The 6332-nt window shown below is 46.2% G+C and overlaps 2 non-coding genes across 2 annotated transcripts; both read left to right on the top strand.

The window, feature by feature from the left end:
• The first annotated feature begins 2527 nt into the window (after nt 1–2527).
• Nucleotides 2528–2599, top strand: TRNAW-CCA. The gene has a single exon. It is a non-coding gene; the product is annotated as a tRNA-Trp (tRNA).
• A 762-nt stretch (nt 2600–3361) lies between these two features.
• On the top strand, nt 3362–3433 carry TRNAM-CAU. Its single transcript has one exon. It is a non-coding gene; the product is annotated as a tRNA-Met (tRNA).
• Nucleotides 3434–6332: the final 2899 nt, after the last annotated feature.

Genomic DNA, 6332 nt, shown 5'->3' with positions numbered 1-6332 from the left:
TTCACCTAAGGATTAAAAAAATAACCATCCTATACAAGAACCTCACATGGCAAGCATTCTGAAACAGCGATCAAGGGACACTTCAGCTAGTTTTTTATTCCTATTATGAAAGTCCTGAGATAGACTACTTCAGGTCCATGGATGACTTCAATTTAATGGCTCAATCCTCGTTCCTGTAAGTCCTCCAGGACATGGGCTGTCTAATGTGTTTATTATGCCCAAGTCACTAATCTGCCAGAGATCTCGCCGAGGCTGGCACCGAAGCAAACTCGGGCTCAAACGAGGTCTTACCAACCATCCCTGTCACAACGGGAACGGATGAAAACCCTGACTCGCATTTTCCATCAGTGTTTAAGGTTTTCAGTGTTGAGTGAGCATGTCTTATCATGTTCTCATTGGCCATACTGCCTTGGCGGGGGATTACAAACTTAAGTCAGGAAGCGACATGCTTATTTTTAGCATGCAGGGCAATGTGATGAGATGGGAAAACACACAAGCTTATCTTTAGTATGCAGCAAAGGGGAGGGCAGCAGCAATTTCAGAGGAATGAAGCTTAGTCACTAAAATTCTTTCAGCAAGATGGTTGTACTCTTGCCAACCCGGCCCCACACTTTCTCTGTCACATTCCCTGGAGACAATTAAGATCATACTGAGGGTTTTGTCTGGGAACTATAGGTGGACCAGTGGGAAAAGTTTCTCTCCCAGGGCTCACACCCATCAAGTCTGTTCCCAGACTCAGCTGCTGCTCCTTTTTTTTTTTTTTTTTGCCTATTGGAGTCTAATTAAGAAGTGATATTACACCGTTCAGGGTAACCCCAACACCTGGGTGAAACTTCTGAAAACCGCATTATATTGCTCAGGATCATCTGGAAAACTCTCCATATCCTGTTTATTCTGTCTTGGGTCTTGCAAAAGAAAAGAATCCTGGAGGTGCTGTGGGTCAGTGGGAAGGGTGCTGTGTTGGGGAGTGATGAAGACACAAGGTAGAGGAAGACAAGAGGCTGAAGTGGCTCCAGGGGTGATGGATCCTAGATCGACTTGGCCAGAGAAGGGGAAAGGTCTGGGGCCCTGCCTCAGGGGGCATCAGTTCTGAGGAGTCAGAGGCCCAGCTTATCCTGGAGGGCAAAATTGTCCCATGTGGGAGACCTGGAGGAAGTTCCTGCATCCTGGCTTCAGATCGGCACAGCATCGGCCGTTGCGCTCACTTGGGGAGTGAATCATCGGACAGAAGATCTTCCTCTCTGTCTCTCCTCCTCTCTGTATGTCTGCCTTTCCAATAAAAATAAATAAATCTTAAAAAAAAAGAAACAAAATTAGCAGCTAGATTATCAATACCCAATTACTACAGCTCTACTGTTGTCTAATACTCAAACAGCTTTTTATGATTCATGGCTTTTTCCTCATCTGCTCACTAAGTTAAGATCCCTAATTAATCCTTATCATTACTTAAAACTGTATTCACTACCCTAATCTTACAACCACTCTCTTTCTCCTTTGTTCCTTCCCTCCCTCCTTCTTCAATCCTCCCCCTTCCCCTTGTAACTCTGCCGATCACACAATTCTTTAAACCCGACCAGCAGCCGCCTCATCAACAGGTCACTCCACGGAGGACTCCGGCCGAGAAGGTCGAGCTCCCGGGAGGAGAAGCCTCCCGCCTGGACTCAGCCTTCCAGCGATCTCGGACGAGCCCACGGGAGAAGCTGCAGGTGCTAAAGGCAAGCCTCGTCGTCTCGGCCCCACAAAACTAAAGCGCACCGACACCAAGGAGGGACGGCAAGGCAAAGTTCGCTGCGCTCCAGGGGCGACTGCAGAAGAATCCCTCGGGGCCGTAACCAGGGGAGCTGGAGAGGGACTGTTTGGATTGGTCAGCTGATTCGACCCGATTGTTACGCGCTAAGTCACCAGTCCTGGAGGTCGCTTGTTTGTGCCCGCAGCCGTGGCTGGGCAGATGTGTCGGCTCTGCTGAGTGCCTAGGCTGTGACCAGGGATTTTCACTAAAGTCCCACACCTCAGTGCCTCCTCCAGGGAGCCGGGCCCTCATCACATCTGCCTAGCTTCTGCCACTCCTAACAAAACTGACCTGTGTCCCGACAGTTAAGAGGACGCAGGGTGCTGGCAGGTGCAGTCTTAGGCGGAAGCGCGACAATTCCCCAGCCCTCGTGGATCTAAAGTCCCGGTTAAGATGAAGGTTGGCTTTGGAAACCATCTCAAAACCGGTCTCCCTGGGTGCAAAGGGATCGCTCTTGGCCACTCTTCGCGACTTCCCCCCACGTTCCAGCGACCGGCTTAAACAGAAGGTCTCTATTTCTTATCGCACCACCGCTCCCCAAAAATGCTTATATGTATTTTTTTCAACAAAGGGAGTAAACCAGGTAAGCAAGGCAAATGAAACAGCAGCAGGAAGATACGAACAAGAAGCAGTTTGGAGGCAGAGAAAATGATGGAAGGGACAGTGTTTTGATGCAGGGGGAAAAAAAAAAACCAGGAAGGCCAGGTTAGGAGGTGAATAGAGAAGTTAGGTGTGGGGGACCTCGTGGCGCAACGGTAGCGCGTCTGACTCCAGATCAGAAGGTTGCGTGTTCAAATCACGTCGGGGTCATCCTGTTCTTTTTTCTTATCCGCCCCACGCTCACTTTCCCTGGCCTCCCCACGCTCATTTCTGGGCTGTAGGCTTTCCTGCCACCTTTATATCCTTCTTTCCAACCATCAAGAAGTTTAGCAGGCCTTGCCAGGCATCCGCTCCAATTGAAGTGGATGACCCGAACTCACCTGCCTTGCCAGGCATCTGCTCCAATTGAAGTGGATGACCCAAACTCACCTGCACCACACCTGGCCAAGTCTCCAGTGCCAAAAGCTGACGATAGTCCCAGCTTCTCTAAATCACCAAAGGAGTCAGTGTATTGTCAACAACTGTATTGTCATTAAGTTTCTTCTTAAGTTGCTAAACTGATACCCAAAGTCCCAGTACCTTAGGATTTCAAGGCCGGGGTTTCCCCGCCCTCCCTAAAGCTAGGTTAAAAAAAAAAAAAAAACAGACATGGAAGTGCAAGTTTTTCTCACTAGGAGCATGGGATGCCTAAATTGCTTGTGAATTAGCGTTTTCTGGTGTGGCGAGAAGGGAGAGAGGTTTACTTCCTCAGGGGAGTTTCTATTACTTTGCATAACTTCACAGATGTTTATGTTAGACTCAGTTAAGCACTCACACATGAGAGACTTCATATTGAATCTTGCATTTGTGCTCCAGAAAAACATTCTCAGAAAAACCTCGTGAATCGGTTTGTTAATAGTGTAGGCCATCGCTGTTGAAATCCCGCCCGACAGAGACGAGAATTGACTATAACATTTAGAACAGGGGCCATCTAGCAGAGTGGCGCAGCGGAAGCGTGCTGGGCCCATAACCCAGAGGTCGATGGATCGAAACCATCCTCTGCTATCAGGTGTTACTCTTTGCAACTAACAGAAAGGGTATATTTTAGCACAAGTAACTTTGTACCTCTACAAATTATATTCTTACTTGACAAATTATAAAACTGCCGAAATTCCACGGTCTTTAAACTAGAAAATAAAAAAACAAAACCTCTCTGTCAGATTATCATCAACGATTCCAGTAAATTACGGCTAAAAACAAATGTGATTTATAATCTTGTGGAAATGGCACACGTAGTAATAACCAATAAATGGGTTCACTTATTCCCTTATTCATTTTCCTATTTATTTACTTAACTATTGCTGCTTAGGTATTCATTTATTCAAATCGACAAAAAAAAAAAAAAAAAACATTGGTTGGTAGTCACTAGTGGTGTAGTCCTGATTGGCAGGAAGTAACTGCCCTTCTGAGACCTTGGAGTGATGGAAACACTAAACGAATGAAAGACAGGATATGTCGGGATGTAGCCATATGGCACTCCATGGCAGCAAGCAGATGTGATATGTCATAGGAGGGCATGAGGGGGCCAGCACCCTGGCATAGTACTAGATTTGAAGCATGGTTAACCATCACTATCTGTTTCTAGAAACAGGCTTCTTAGCTGATTGGCCTAGGTGTAGATCAATTAGGGTTGTTCAATGATTCGCAATGCATACCACCTAAATTAATTGGAAAACCTCAGGGTGCTGCGTGTCAATGAGAGCTTAAAAACATCTGACTTTGGCCATGCAACACGGTGGTTCCTGGAGTGTAGTAGGAGCTGCCATCACTAAACATCCTATGCTTTGTGTCCGGTGTAATCTTTCTCACTCTATGCAGCAAGGAAAAGAGGATAAAGTGCATCATCTGTGTAGGTGTGTGTGTGTGTAATATTGGTGTGTGTGGGAACACAACTACAAGCAGGGGAGATCTTGCTGAGGTGATGGTATTGGGGTAAAGACCTAAAGAGATGAGAGTGTGGATTGCAGTAGACAGAGGAACCAGGCAGGAGCACCTGTCCCATTCCAGAAAGAACAGATAGCAAGCAAGAGAGTTGTGGACCTGGGTAGTCGTGTTATTACAAAGACTTCTGGGCCAGAGTTTTGAGACCTTAAGATCACAGATTATTCACAGGCTGTAGGGGACTACTTGGTTTGAATCCTGAAATTCTGTTTGAACACATTTTTCAATGATGCAGTTGTTCCCTGTGAAGTTCTTGTTCCTGAGCTTTCCCATGTGAGCCATGAGGAGGAAACTGGATTTCCTACTGTTTAATGCAATGCCATAACTGCAGGGCAAATAACTTTCTGGAAGGTAGAAAAGATGACGCCAGTTGTAGGCAACTGCTTAGGTTGCCTTGTACCTAGGCAAGTGTTAACATTGCTAAGAGAAAAGCAGCCAATAGCTGGCAGCATTCTGGGCCTGGTTAGTGTCACATCTGTGGTAATTACACCAGTATGCCAGCATAGTTACCTGTTCATTTTTTTTAAGATATGTTGAAAAATAAAATAATTTAAAGATAGAAAAAAGTAAAAAAAAAAAAATCAAAACATAAAACAAAACAAAACAAAACAAAAGATATGTTTAAAAGGCAGGGAGGGCCCAGCCTGATAGCGCAGTGATTAAGGTCCTCGCCTTGCACGCCCAGGATCCCATATGGGTGCCGGTTCTAATCCCAGCAGCCCCACTTCCCCTCCAGCTCCCTGCCTGTGGGACCCTGCACCCACGTGGGAGACCCGAAAGAGGCTCCTGGCTTCTGATTGGCTCAGCTCCAGCCGTTGCGGCCGCCTGGGGAATGAATCAGACAGAAGATCATCCTCTCTGTCTCTCCTCTCTGTATATCTGCCTTTCCAATAAAAATAAAATAAATCTTAAAAAAGAAAAGGCAGGCAATGCAGGGCTAAGACATGCCACCTTGGTCATCAGGTGCTGCAGATTGCCTGGGGAGTGGATTCTGAGGATGTCAGAGTGGCTACAATACCTATCAGTTCATGTGAAAGAGGGACTTGGGGTAGAACTAATCAGATTTGTGCATTGGCAGGTGACAGGTGCACACAAGATTCAAGGCTCAGATCATCCCAGGTGAGGATTCTTGGGGGACACAAATCCTAGTCATAGGGAAAACTACAAGATATGTCGGGACTAGGCCTCCTCAGTGGCTGACGCCTGTGCAGTGACAAACAACCGGCTCAGTTAAGCCAGTAGAGGACATCAAGTACCTCATCAGAAAATGGAAAGCAGAACAGGTTGGGTCACTTTCCTGGCCAGACTTTATAGCATGTTCCTGGGTCTGTAGGAGGTAAACTTTGAAATTTTTCTCAACCCTGGGGCAATGAGCCCTATGATGTCTCAGAACTGTCAAAACCAGTCAGGCAACACCCTCAGAAAACCCTTCCCCCAGACTGGGTTCTTTAAATGTCATCAAATGACTGTCTCCCATTCCTGGGTGCTATTGCAGTTTGACAGCAAGGAGTGGCCCCCTCTTCCTTCCTCCCTGCAGACACATAAGAAAAAAATTCAAACACTTGTCCCACCCACCTCTTTTCATACCTCAACCCTCTCCACCCTAATTGGAAACCCACATCTGTGTGCATCTCTCTCAGCTATGTAAATAATATTATATATATATATGTATGATTTTTAAAAAGGGGGGAAGAAAATATGAACCACCTGCTCCACGTAGACTTTTTCTCCTCAGTAACAGTCACTCAAAACTTTGTCTTTCCTTACTCCTGTTTTGGGATTCAAAGAAATTGAGTGAGACTCCAAGCCAGGTGAAATGTCTTTATTCTTCAGTTGGGTGTTCACTTCTTGCCATGAATAAAGAAGTGCCCTGAACAAAATAAGTGTGTGTGGGGTTTATAGTAAGTTTATATGTGACGGTGGGCATCCGCAGTGGGCATCCATGTGTGACAAAGCAGAAAGC

The sequence above is a fragment of the Ochotona curzoniae genome, unplaced genomic scaffold, assembly GCF_017591425.1.
Source record: "Ochotona curzoniae isolate NIBS_2020 unplaced genomic scaffold, NIBS_Ocur_1.0 scaffold_461, whole genome shotgun sequence".
NCBI classification, from domain to species: Eukaryota; Metazoa; Chordata; class Mammalia; order Lagomorpha; family Ochotonidae; genus Ochotona; species Ochotona curzoniae.
Note: the sequence above shows the minus strand (reverse complement) of the source record. Positions and strands in the feature narration are given on the sequence as shown.